Consider the following 14,659-nt stretch of genomic DNA (forward strand, 5'->3'; position numbering starts at 1 on the left):
TTGTGGTTTAACCCCAGTCAGCAACTAAGCACTACGCAGCCGCTAACTCACTCCTACACCACACAGTGGGATGGGGAGAAGAATAGGTAAAAAAGCAAAACTCTTGGGTTGAGATAAAGACAGTTTAATAGGACAGCAAAGGAAGAGAAAATAATAATAACAGAATATGTAAAATGAGTGATGCAATTACTCACCACCTGTTGACTGATGCCCAGCCTATACCTGAGCAGCCATTGCAGTCCACCAGCCAGCTCCCTGCAGTTTATATACTGAGCATGGCATCATATGGTATGGAATATCCCTTTGGCCAGTTTGGATATGCTGTCCTGGCTGTGCTCCCTCCCAGCTTCTTGCGCACTTCCTCACTGGCAAAGCACGGGAAGATGAAAAGTCCTTGACTTAGTATAAGCACTACTTAGCAACAGCTGAATATATCAGTGTATTATCAACATTAAACAACATAAACAAACACCAGTGTATTATCAACATTATTCTCATATTAAATCCAAAACACAGCACTATACCAGTTACTAGGAAGAAAATTAGCCCTGTCCCATAAGAAACCAGGACTAGCAGAGACATTCTAGAGTTAATCAAAGAAACAGAGAGGATAGCAGTATTTTTGTAGAGTTTTCTATCTTAATAATGGTGTTGTAATTTACCACACTGGAACCATACATTGGTAATTTGGTGGTTTCCTCTTAAGAATATAACTTAACCTGACATGCCAATGCTAAATGAGCTTGGTGTAACAAAAAACACCCCATTTTGTATTTGTATTTGTTTCTGTTGTATTATATTTATTTAAAACAAGCCTGCAAGTGACAAGAAACAATAAAAGATTGTGAGGTTCTAATTGCTCCCCCAAGAAAGGCACTTCACAGAACTTCAGACTGCCTGACCTAGTCCAGCAATGCCAAGCATAGCAGATTGGCAAATTCACTGAATGTCCATGTTTGCTTTGATGGAAGGAAAATGAGGGCAAACTGAGCATCACATTAATACACTCTAGTCCAGCAGCTCTATGCAAAGCTGAAAACTTCAGGAAGAGGATGTTGAGATGTTGACCTTGGGCTGCAGGTAAGGGTTTCTTACATACCTGGAAGTCCACAGAGAGCCCATGAAGCAAAGCAGCTTCCTTACATAAAGCCCTAGGTAAACAACAAACTATAACACTTCAGCTTTAAAAGAGAATTTCTCAACCCTCATGTTATTCTTAAATGAAAATAAGGATCACATGAGCTTCCATATCTTTCAGTCCTATGCACAGTTTAGGCAGACAGACTCTTTGTTATTTTATGGGGGCTGAAGATAGTGCTATTGATTTCAAGGAGCTTGGAGGATGAGGGGGTGTTGAACTGAGGCCTCTGCAACAGCAAAAAGTGATGTTGGAGCTGTGACAAATAATACAGTAGCAGCAATTTAATGAAGCATTTCTTTCTGTACGTTAGTTAAAATTTAATTTAGAACCCAGGAGCCTGATCCTGATTTCAAGAAAATCAATGTTTAAACACCCACTGAATCGTACAAAAGAGAGATAAACTTCTAAATCATTGACCACTGCTACTTATGTCATCTGTTTGCAGTTCAGGTGTCTGGCTTCTTAAGTGATTTTTAGAAAGATTCAAAGTCTTGCCCTGTCTCAAACTCTGAGCAAACGCAGACAGACTCAGATATAATCTCTACCACAGAACGACCAGTCTGACGAACCAAGATGATGCATCACTCCCATGACTCTGGATTTTTCTAACACACAGAATTACACTAAATAGTACATGCTTCGCCTTTGTTTTCCCAGCTGTTTGGAGCAAGCAGATCCGGTTTGGACTGTGCTAGATCATCACTGCCTCTCCATATCGGTAAAAGCAGGGTATTTATTCCTAAACAGTCATGGCTCCAGCCTCACCTTTCAGTCTGCTGGTCCTTCGGAATCTCTTTATTTCAGTAACATTGTACAGACATGACTGCTTACGGATATGAGAAATTCAGATTTCGTAGGAAGAGGAAATATTTGTCATTGAAATGAGTGATAATTGAAAAATAGTGGAGCTTTCTGAGACAGAAAAAAAAAGGCTTCTTTTTAAGGCCAAAAGAACAGTTTCTATGAAACAGCTTGTCTGCTTTTTCCAGCTACAGCTAGTTTAGCTTCTGTTAGTTTAACAAAAATTCTTTATATACAACATCAGGATTCCTTGAATTAAAAGTTGTAATTGTAGTATAAACCTGATAAATAGTAGATAAGACTTTCCAGTTGTAATGACGTGAAACACAATTTCCACACTTAGAACAACGTATTTAGGTGCAGCTTTGTTCCCTATATTTTGAAGGTTTGTTCTTTTTCTTTTTTTTTTTTTTTATTCATCTCCTTTTGGTACCTGCTACTAGGTTTAGGTGTGCCTATTTTTAGAAACCAGGGTAGTTCTGCATCAATCAACAGAAAAGGCAGATTTACGCTTACTAAGAAATTGAAGGAGATTGTATAATTAGCTGCAAAGCAAGAGCAGAAGAGATCATTTCATTGCAGAGCACAGCATAATAAAAATTCACTTACTTTGTTTCGTTAAAATGTGCATCTTTTAAATTGCTCTTTTAGACGAGTAGATGGTGAAAGTTAGGCAAACTGACTGAGGCAAGCAGGACTACAAAATAATCCCAAGGTAAAAACATTACAAAAACAGTAAAAAAGGATTCTTTAATCTTTTCAATGGAGCTGCTCCAAAAATAATAATAAAATTTTGTTTTAAATATGGTCCAATATAAAATAAGCCTTGCTCTTGTAGTATCTGATTCTGCCTGATTTACTACTTTACCAGCTATATCTTTCACATAATTATATTTTTAAGTATCCTTACCAGCAGCATGTTCTTACCTGTAATGACTGCAAGTAGATATGAATAGGTGTGGGAGGAAAATAAGATTTTCTGTCTTGTAAATAGATAGTTTACCTTTTTATTATTTCTTTTTTACCTTAAGTCACAGAAACCTGGCAAACATTTTTGTGACAATCAAAATATGTAGTTTTGCTAAATTTTGGATGTTTGTTCAGGTTTTTTTTCTCCAGAAAAAACAAACCAAAAACTTAGCTTGGTAGAAAAAAAGATACACATAGTCCTGTTTCTCGTCTTCATTGCTGACCAAGGAAGATGCAAGAAGAGTCATCTACAGAACAGTATAGAAACATGGCAAATTTTGTTAAAGAGATGCTTTCTTAGTATAATCTAACAGCTTCCTCTGATCCAAGGTCTTCCTAAGTAGCAGGCTGTGTCTTATGTTTATTAGTCTTTGACAGATTATTCTTCTCCGAGTCTGCTTGATGAGTTTTTAAATTTTTGTAAATTTTTGGCATCAGCAACATACTGTAGCAACAAGTTGCACAGATTAATACCTTCTTGTGTAGGAAAAAAAAAAAACACAAAGCATTTTGTCTGGTTTGAACCTAGTACATGAAATTTAATTTGATTTCCATTGCTTCCTATATTCAGAGAAGCAGTGAAGAGTCATTGCATACAAACATACCTTCCCCAAGCAAGTGATGCTGCTTTAGGTCTCTGTAATTCCCCCCTGATTTGTGTCTTTTCCGTCTTGTTTAATCCTAATCTATTTGCATGTTCTTAATATAGAAGCCATTTGTTTCTTTAATTAGCTTTCTCTCCTTTCGATACACCTTGTCTTGTTTTACTGTATTCAATTTTAGGATAAGAATATCAGAAATTAATTCAATGTTGAATCTATGGGCACTCTATGAACATATACGGTAACACAATTATGTTTTCCATTTCATATTCAGTCCCTTTCCTAATACTTCCTAAGCCTTGATTGTTTTTTTTATTTTAAGCATTTTTTGTAAATATAAGGACTTCCCAAGATTATATATGTCAACAGTTATAAAAGTCCTCTTTTGCTTTCTAGGGAGGAGTGAAGGAGGAATAAAGTTTGACCTGAAATATTTCAAACTGAAATCTATAACTCCTTAAACAAATTATTTTGCCAGATTGGAATCTTGCTATAGACAGAGTGATTTAAATGCATATGAACAACAAATTATGAAGGTAATATATTTAGCTAACTTATTGAAAACAGCTGAAAAACAAGTGCATGAGGTGCCTTGCATAGAATCCCTCCATCACACTGGAATTTTCAGGCTGACTTTTCCTACCAATATTGTATTTGGCTATATTTTTCAGCATCTGTGCTGTCTTTGCTTTCCTACCCAAACATAGGAAAGCCTTCAATTCTCAGAAGAAGGTACTGTAAACAACAATAAACAATAAAAAAACCCAACCTTCTCCTGCCACATGCTGAATGCCTTTCGTGCTGTTCCGATTGGAGCTGGATGAATTATTAGCTTGTACCGGCATTCCCGTGTCTTTGCTAAGAAGGAACTATCTATCTCGCTATCGTGCTCCCTGGAGCGCTCGCTTGGCTCCTGGTCTGCCCTTCCCTACCATGGAATTTGCACCACAAGCCTGTGCACAGGGGAGCGGCGCCCAGGCTGCCGAAGCTGCACACATTACACCCCCTTCCTGGCCATCTGCCTCTCCACACCCGAAAGCAAGAAGGAAGCATTGGCCCTCCTGACTGATTGCAAATGTGATTCCTATTTTTTAAATAACTGATGCTTTTAATGGGAATTTTTCCTTCAAAGCCCTGTTCTGAACACTGATTTTGTGAAAGCTATTTGCATGAATGGTATTTGAAGAGAACTGTAAATGGCCTTTCCATTTTTATTTGAATCATATATTTAGATTAAAAGAATAAAAAGATTCTTCGATTAAGAAAAAAAGGAAATCGGTTAGGTGACACTTAAGAGTTTTGTCAGGTCTTCAATGATCTGTAGAAAGCTAAATATTTGTTTAGCAAAGCAAATTCCACAGCACATTTATCACCACTGCTCAGGTCTGTGAGATACAATTCAGCACTGGGAGCACAAGACAGAAGTCAGGGCCCTGGCACTCCGTTGCGAATACAAAGGCTGGTTCTTTTTCTGACCTAGAAAATGTCACTTAGAGTATTTCACCTACCACATTTAAATACGCTGCAATTATTTTTACCTGTATCAAAAGGAGCTTATGAAAATCACGTTTTATCTGGCTATTATGAGGGTGTGCAACATGCTGTCTTTTTCTCTCAACCTCGGAACGTTTAGTCAGTTTAGTGGTGTGATAACAAACATGGTGGGGATGATAACATTTGGTGATGTTATAACAAACATGGTGGGATGACAAACATGGTAAATGCTCCCTATCTCCCTCATCTGCCAATGGTTAGTATGATTATTACCTTTGCAGCAAGGAGGACAAAGCACATTTTAATACAAAATGAAATGGGATAAATTGTATTTTTGTCTTAACATTTTAGCATAAACTGAAGTGGCTGGTAGATTCCTGCTGCTGAGATGCTGACCTTGAGATGGACAGCTGCTTTGTTCTGCCTGTCACTACATTAGAGCCAGCATCTCCCCACGTTTTTCCAACGAATGGTCTAGATATGCCTGCTTTAATCTCATCTCCTTGCAGAGGCTCTCTGTGGTTGCTGGCCACCTAAAGGTGCAGGCAGGAAGTAGGTGTACACACTTGTGCACATGTCTGCACACACAGAGACGGCTGCTGAAGAGAGGGCGTGCTTGAGTCTTGGGAAGACTGAAGTAAATATTTCCTTTGCGCAGTCAGGGTTACCCTGTAAAATTGTTTTGCCTCTGTGATCTCCTTTTTCAGAGGGGAATTTCTAAATTAGACCAATGAAGGCCTTAATGGCACAATCTGGCTTTTAATTCATATTTACTCTGAAGCCTCAGCACGGTGTTCCAGCAGCATAAAAGATTACAAAATTCAAATACATTATATTTACAGCCACTGTAAGGCCTCTTTATAGTGTGAAAGTGACAGAAATGAGAAGCAGGCGCGTTTGCAAAGTACTTTGAACGGAGCCTTGTTTTATAAATTGGAAAGCATTAAAATCTTTCAACTTGCTATCTAGTGAAGGTTTCTTCAGTCTTTCCTCCTTTTGTTGTGAGGGAAGGTTTGGCTGTATTCACTTTACACTTTTGGCTGACATAAGACATTGCCATCCATGACACTATCCCTACTAACCTGATGAGCATGCTGGGGAGGCTTGCTCCCACCAGATCCGTCACCACCCCGAAGGCTGTCAAACCTGTTGTCGCTCATATATTTTGAAATGTGGCAGCTCCAGCTGAGGGTAGGGGGGCAATGCTGAAAAGGTACAAGGCATGGGAATAAGTTAGGAAAAGAAAGGAAAAAAAAGAGAATATAAGGAGGACTTTCCTAACAGTACCATACAATAAACTACAGAACTGTGATGCATAGAGTGCTAAAACTCACTGGTAAAGGAACTGGAAATGTTATTGTAGTGAACAATTCTACTTCAAGCATATTTTTGCTTCCTTAGGCTAAAATTCTTTTCTCAGTCATTAGTGCAGGTCTTGAAACCAATGTGACTTTTATTTCTTTACTCCAGATAAAGAATTGTAAATTTGGCCTTTTGTGTCTGTATGATTCATTCCTGCAGTGTCAAACTGAAGTCTTTAATGTTTGGGTTTGATAACCTGCTGTATACAAGCAATTTATCAAAAGTGTTATTAAGTTAAAGGCTAGCTGATTACAAAAGATTTTTCTATTTGATTTACCAAAAGTGACACAGTAACCAAACACACATACTCTGCTGTTTGTGATTCATCTATATGACACTTTTATCTCAAAAAACGGAACAAAAAGTGACAAATCGGTCAGACACTGTGAGTTCTACTTTCCCATCAAAAGTTAAACCACGGTGTTGCATATGGAATGAAGACTTGCTCATGCAAATCTCTGGCACGACAGACCTGAATCTCGTCTCACCACAATCACTACAAAGTAGAAGGTAGCCCTGTGCAGCCAGTATGCCAGTATCAAAGAACACAGAAGAAAGCCACTCCCAGATTCCTAGTTATGTAAAAAGCAAGGTGATGCTATTTAGAAACCTCGCCCTGAAAGGAAATCTGATATGTATAATTTCATTTTCATGGGGGGAAAAGAACCTTGATAACTCTGTCAAGGAAGGCTGTAAATCTGGATGTGGGAACCAGGAAGCAAGGGTGACTGAATCACCACAGTGCAATGGTTCATGCTTTCTGAACTTATTTTACATTGCTTACACAATGATATGCAGCATCCAGAAGATTACATGCCCACAAATTCTCACAAAGGTTATGCAAAAAAAAATCTATGAGGGAGCTGAGTTGCCTTAATTTACCAAGTCACTAAGGTCGTAAGACTGTTCTTATAGCCTTGATATTCAGGCCAAAAATCAGTCACGAATTCTCATTAATCACCATTGGAAATTCTTGTTTCTGTTTCACATACTCGGTACACCAAAGCGTTAGAATTCCTCTGCCAGTGGCCTACCTATTTAACACATTGCAGGAGTTCTCCCCCCCCAGTCTTGATTTTAAAAGTCCTGATACATATTTTTTTCAAACCTTGCAACAAAATTCAAAGAAAAAAGAGCAAAATTAAGATGAGTGAGATGAATGAACATACATTTCCTAAAAGTTATATTAAGATTATATGTACTAAGATAATTTGCCTTCAGAAGATATGAAAGCACAGATCTTGCCCTTGCTGTTGTCAAAATCAACAATCCACTAGAACAGAATTGTGTTGTGAAGTGCTTGGAACTTCATCCTTCTCTCCCACCAGTTTTGTGCTACAATTTATTTCAGGCAAGTTAATCCTTATTTCTCTCCATGTTTAGTTAAGAATTATGGCCACTGGTGGTGAAATGTAATGGGTTTTGTCCACTAGTCCATTCATGAGTTATCCGAAGGGAGAGAACTTTAAGGCAAATTAAAGAGAAAACTGACTCGAGACAACTGCACACAAGCAGCTGTCTGGTGAAGCAACTGTTCTGAGTATAAACTGACCTGAATTGTAAGTGGGTCAGAATTTCTGGGCTTGGAGGAGAGAGGGTATCTGCAGCATAAGATTGCATGATCCTCTCTCAGAGCAACAGGGGTTCTCCAAGGAAATCCAAGTCCCTGTACAGATTGAACAGCAGTGAAAAAGCAGATAAAATTCAGAAGTCATACTTCTAAATAACTGTAGAAACTCTACTGTATTTTTTGAGCCATAGTTCACCACGTTTTTGCAATCTCAATTATGAAGTTGCAGTGTTCTTAGTTAATAAACAGCAGAGCTAATGTTGACTGCATGCTAGCACAGTTCACAAGGGTGATCCCTAGAAGACCCTTTCTGACAGGTAAGAGTAACCACAGCTGTTTAATAGACAGAGAAACTGAAGCAAGGAGGTCAAATGATTTATAAAACTGTGTTGTATATAAGTCTCTCTGTTGAGGTACCTGATAAGTTGATATTTACTGTCTATTTCTCTTTATCTATGTCACTGTGACAAAAGGAGAAACATCTGTGTCTAATAGCAATATCCTCAAAGGTACTTAAGCAATTTTCTTCTCTTCCACCTTTCAGGATATAGCCAGAGATACATAGATAAGCAGAATTACTGTTTCCTAAGCTTTGTTTAAAAGTAATATTCAGATCCTATCTGTTTACTCACAGGCACAAAACAGAAAGTTTTCTCTTGAGAAGACGACAGCACAGAGATGAGTCTCTGGGTATTACTTATAGCTTAGGAGTTCAGCATCACTAAGAAGGGTGTTATCTCCACTGGATCAGAAGTGCAGAGCAAAGTTCGAGATACAGCTGTTGCTACACTGAAATTCTGAGCTGATTTCATTCTTTCAGTACTTATTCACTGTCACAAGAATGACCTGAGAGCACAACCATTGTCTGAAAAGGGAACAGTGACTAGAATCACTACTCCTGTTTATCTGTAGTTTTTGTATCTTACAACTGATCCCCTTTTTAACTTTGCCTAAACCCAGAAACTGATGTTGCTCTACTCATAATTACCATATGTAGTGATGCTAAGCATTGCTCAAAGACACACCAGCAAAATAAAAATTTGGATTTTTAGCCACAATTTATTTAACCTGATTATAAAGATAATGTACTCAGAAGGCAGAAATGACAACATCAGAAATACATTGAGCACAGAGATGAGATTTTCATGCGTTTTATAAATGTGTCCAGTCTTCAACCTTCGCTTACAAATTCTTTGTAGAATAATTCTAGTGAATGCATTTCTAAATGTATTTCTAACTTCTTCCTGCAACTGAAGTATTATTTCTCCATTTTTCCCAGATACAAACACTAATGAAATCACTAACGCAGTTTGGTCTTTAAAACACAACTGCAAAAATCATTGCGGCAACAGCGTAGTATTTCTTCAGTTTTCATTCCTTCCCTCTCCAAGTTACTGTTGTGGTTTGGCCCTGGCCGGCAACAAAGGGCCATGCAGTTACTCTGTCTCCCCTTCCCCCGCTGGGGTGTGGAGGAGAATCGGAAAGAAACCTCCAGAACCCATGGGTCGGGATAAGAGTAGTTTAACAGAACAGCAAACAAAGCAAACAGTAACAAACAACAATACCGATAAGAAAAATATACAAAGCAAACAGCGGAATGCACAGAGCAACTCTCACCGCCTGGTGCCCCGTGGCTCCCAGGCAGTGATTAATTTCCCCCCAGCCAGCTCCCTCACTCAGCACCAAGCGTGATGGCACATGGTACCGAATACCCTATCTGTTTGGCCAGTTTGGGTCAGCCATCCCGGCTGTGTCCCCTCCTGACTTCTTGCGAAAATTAACCCTATTCAGGCCGAACCCAGGACAGTTACTTCTCATCTGCTTCATCCTAAAGAGAGACAGCTTTTAGTGCAGCTGTTCCTGCCACAGCATACGCCTTGTGCTAGCTATCTTCTACTTCTGTCCCTTTTAAGAGAGTTTCACGCTTATCCTGTCATCTTTTTGAGGCAGCTCGTAACATACCAAGAGGCGATCATCAGAGTTCAAATCCCAGTCTAGACAAACTCTGAACTAATGATTATCCAAAGTAAACAAGCAATGAAAGATGTCACCACTGTCATTCACTTTACCCCATTTAAGTCTATCTGAACAGTCAAGGAGGGAAAGAGAGAAGCCACTTGTCACCTCTTAACCAGGATGTCCAGGATACACTCTGAAAACAGTGAGAGCATGCTGAATGAGTGGTTTCCATGCAATGCAGTCAGAGCAGAGCCTGCCCTCTGGGGTACTAGGCTACATCAACAGGCAGGCTGTACCCTGATTTCTGAGTCTCTGAACCATGACTTGAGATCTGATTTACTTAGGTAGCCCACTAATTCTCTTTAAAGGGAATCTCAAGGTAAGGAGGTGAGTTTTAATGGTGAAATATAATGCCCTTTCTTTATGTTTTGAAGATTGGTGTGACATACTCTTTTTACTGACTGACTCAGTTACTCCTGAGTCTGCAGATTACTAGAGTAGCTTAAGGAAGTTATTCTTAAGACTACAGTTTTTTCCCATGGAAACAGAGAGGTCCAAACTTCAGTCTTAAGCCCCACAACCTGGACCAAAATACCATCTTAGAATCATGCAGTAATTTGGGATAGAAAGGACATCCAGAGGCCATTATTCCAATACCCACTCAAAGCAGGGTGAATATCTAAAGCAGATTCAGCTTTGGAAGACTGAGTTGCTCAGGATCAGCTTTATCCAGCAGAGAACCCAGGTAAAGAGCAGCTACTCCTCACTAAGTAAAGGTCCACTGCCACAACCCTCCGCTTGTTGTGAAACCATTGGCCTGTAGGGAGCAGGTGACTGACCTTAGTGGAGGGATTTGCCTGTCCTTCCATACACGCCTGGATCTTTTGTCAAAACCGCTTTGATGGAGCTTGATTGTTTAATAAAACAATGCAGATGGAGCACTCCAAACAATGAAAAATTGCTCTTCTGTGTGCCCAAGTGAAAAATAGTCCATGGAGTTTTTAATGTGCTTTTCTAATGCACATAGAAAATGTGTCTTTCCTGAGAATCGTGTCATACCTTTCAAGCAGATGTTACAGGCAAAAGTAGAAAGGAGCTGGAGAGCGCTCTGGGACTGTGACTAGGAACTATGCTCTTAATAGTACATGGTTCTCCTTTGTTGTTTGAACGGTGGAGAGGGATTGAAAGCTGGAGAAGAACTTTTTATAAGGACATGTAGTGATAGGACACAGGATAATGGCTTTAAACTAAAAAAGGGTCGATTTAGATTAGATATAAGAAAGAAACTCTTTAGTACGAGCGTGGTGACGCACTGGAACAGGTTGCCCAGAGAAGTTGTAGATGCCCCCTCTCTGCAAGTATTCAAGGCCAGGCTGGATGAGGCTTTGAGCAACGTGGTCTAGTGGAAGGTGTTCCATGGCAGGGGGGTTGGAACTAGATGATCTATAAAGTCCCTTCTAACCCAAACCATTCTCTGATTCTGTGATTCTACGACATCAGACACAAAAAGGATGTTTCAGTAAGATCATAAGTGGTATGGCCCCAAGCACAAAACATAACCTTCAAAAAATTACAAAGTGAAAAAGATGGAAAGGAAAAAGCTCAGGATATGACAGACCCATTGACTGTTTCACATCCTTTCAAATACAGACTCTTTCTGCTCTCTATTAAAGATCTCAACGAGCATTTCTACACTAAGAAACATTCATGAGCTCTCCCTTTGTGGGGGACAGTTGATAACTCCCTACTGATTAGACCAGACCTTAGAAAGACTTCTCTTCCTGGCTTGCTGTGACTCTGGTCTAGGTATTTCCTAAGTCACTACTTCAATACACTTCTCTCTTAATAACACCAAGAGCTATCTTTGCAGCTGAAGCTGAAATACAGGTGGTGAGGAGTAACATTAATACTACTGCCTTGGATTGCTTTTTCTCATTCTGTAACTTCAAATGTGAATCAGTTTGATGAATATAGCAGCAAAACCATGACCCAGTAGAGGCTTGTCAGTGATCAGGGAATGTGCTGCTTTCAATGCAGGTAGCATCATAAAATCAGGAATAACTGTGATTAATACAAAGATCAAGAGGACATAAACTACTAATGAATCAATCAAAGAAGTCGTAGCCCAAGTTGTTCACTGAATTATAGGCCATTTGTATCTGATTTTGCTCTGCATTAGATACCTTTATCTGCTATTTTTAATTCTTCTTGGTTGAGAAAACTGCTCACTCAAATGTCATATGCTTCCAAAGCCAAATATAGATACGAATTTCTTCAGATTTTAGACATATGTATGGTGTTAAAATTCACAGTGATGCATGTTATGGAAAGATCCTGTTCTCATTTCACACTTCTGACAATCTGGAGCACCTCTTTCTACTTCAGTGAGGATACAAGCATTCAGTCACAGCAGAATGTGGGTCCTTGACTTTAGTGTGGCTTTGTGAACTATTGAAGGTATATTTTTCTTCACCCTAAAAATATGCATCCCATGAACAAAAAGTTTGCACGCCACTCTGCCCTTCAAAATAGAAGAGCACAGATAAAAGGTTGTGATTATGTCAAATTATATACCTCAGGGATCAGATTTTATAAAACACTTCAACTCCTAAACATGCAGAACTACCTTAGAAAGTTGAGGTACCTTTGAAAATTCCACTAGCAGCCTATTTGCTTTTTAAGACAACCATATAGCTCTTAAAAACTGTTCCCAAGTAAGTCAGGATCATAGTCAATAAGCAGCTACACAATAAACAGCTACACATAGCTATGCATTCCCTTTACAAAAAAGAATCCTGGCTTGAACAAGCAGATGAATTTGGCTAATGTTGAACATTTTACGTTTGTGTAGGAACTGCTTAGATACAACAGTAATGTTTGAAGAAAATGCCTCATTTACTTATGCAAAGGCTATTAAGGCTTCTCTAAAGTAGAAAATGAATGAATGCATTCAAAACCTTGTTCTCTTAAAATTACATGGCATTGGTAACTGCTTAAAGGCAGTTACAGAGGTTTACATTTCTTCCCATGCCTGATACCAACGGTGACGAATTTTGTAAAAAAATGTTGATGATGTTTACTGAAAGTGTGGGGAGATGAAGGTGCTAGCAAGTAGCATCTGATTTTGTTTGATGAATTCTTGTACCCTGAAATTTAACTGCCCAAAGTCTATCAAACAGAAATGAAAAATAAAAAAAAAATGTCCACCCTACAATTCATATATAGTTTCAGTCCAAAATTTTCCAAGAAAATTGATTAAATGAAAAAGGAGCAAGAATAGGAAGAATGACTGTATCTAGGCAACAAATTCTTTATGTAGTATTTCTTGGGCTTCATCTTATAAGAGTTCACAGTCTGAATCCAACTCCTGAACTCTCGTCTTAGTCTGTGCCAATGTGGATTTATATCTCCTGTGACTGTATTAAAAAAATTCATCATCCTGATTTATTTTCTGTCTTTTGCCATGTTAATTGTGAATCTTAGGGGCACAATGTGGTGTCCCCAAGTTTACTATAAAAAGAAAAAATGCAGAAAGACAAGGGAATATAAAAGCTTATCCTTCTACACTCAGCAGAACCATGGTAGGACAAGTATCTCCTTGGGCCAGTGCCGTTATCCTAGCTTTACAGCTGACACCAAAATAGTATGGCAACTGGAGACACATAAATATCATAGATAATTATATTCCCTCTAGTTAATTCCAAAATATCTGTGCATGAGACCACAGCCATAGTCAGACTTTTCAAATGTCAAAGTGATGGTGGTAAATCAATACTTCCACGCATGTGACTATGCTATGATGAGCTCCCACGTCAGTCAGGGTTACCTTGTGAGTGGCCCCGGCCTCACCCTGTTCCAAGCGGTCCTGCTGATCACAGCCAGTGAAAGAGCTCCTGTGGGGACAGTGTGCTGGTTCCTCAGCTGCATTTACACGTATAAACTGTTTCTAATTCCTTGCTGGTTCATAGAAAATTGTTTCACTGACATTTGCTGTAACTTTGTTTTGCTGAGTCAGTTTCCCTTAAAATGAAGATTTGCTCACATGAACATCAGCAGTTTCTCCAAATGACCTCATATTTGTTATCCTCTTTGGGGATATTCTATGTAAGCTAGCAGGCATATTTCCTCTTTCTTCTAAATTTAGTTCCTTGTACTTTCATCCTTTTTTTTTAACAAAGCACAACATGATAAAACCCTATTGTCAGTTAAGTTACAAGATCTCCCAAACTCTTCTTTTTATTTCTCACTTCGGAATTAGTGCTGTATTTTGTCTGGATTTTATTTTTTATTTTAAAACATTTGCTTTAAAATATAATGTTTACTATTTTGAAATAGAAACAAGCAGGATGAAATATTTGTTTATTTGTGAGGTACAGTGTAGCAATAAGCTGGGAATGGACTGCAACTGTGACCACCAATTAGGTAAAATTCTTTAATGGCTTCATGTCTTTGTTATTGAAAGAATGACTTAATAGATGAGGTGGGTGACCCTAACATACATAATTTTAGAACCAAAGTTACTGTCTGGGAAAAGTGTATTCTTAAATTCAAGGAAGATTCCAAGATTTCATTCAGAAAATAATAAAAAAAAAAGAGAGAAAAGGATTAATTTTTTTATTTTATTTGCTAGCAGGAACTAATTACACCTTCAAAAACTCTAATCAGCACAAAGCTAGTTATATAGAAAGTGAGTTAAGTTAATATTGGGATATAGGAACATTCTAATACACAAGAAAAAGCGACTTGCCTTCTCTTGACTAG

General features: G+C 38.5%; 1 long non-coding RNA gene across 1 annotated transcript in view; it reads right to left on the reverse strand.

Annotated features, from left to right (window-relative positions):
• Positions 1-200: 200 nt before the first annotated feature.
• LOC142361904 (uncharacterized) overlaps positions 201-14,659 on the reverse strand; it is a 37,230-nt gene continuing 22,771 nt past the window's right edge. The window contains exons 2-3 of the long non-coding RNA XR_012764504.1: positions 6,090-6,212; positions 201-365 (exon numbers count right to left, since the gene is read on the reverse strand). This is a non-coding gene — a long non-coding RNA (uncharacterized LOC142361904). The remainder of the gene's footprint in view (positions 366-6,089; positions 6,213-14,659) is intronic.

This window comes from Opisthocomus hoazin, chromosome 7 (genome assembly GCF_030867145.1).
Source record: "Opisthocomus hoazin isolate bOpiHoa1 chromosome 7, bOpiHoa1.hap1, whole genome shotgun sequence".
In the NCBI taxonomy this organism is placed as follows: domain Eukaryota; kingdom Metazoa; phylum Chordata; class Aves; order Opisthocomiformes; family Opisthocomidae; genus Opisthocomus; species Opisthocomus hoazin.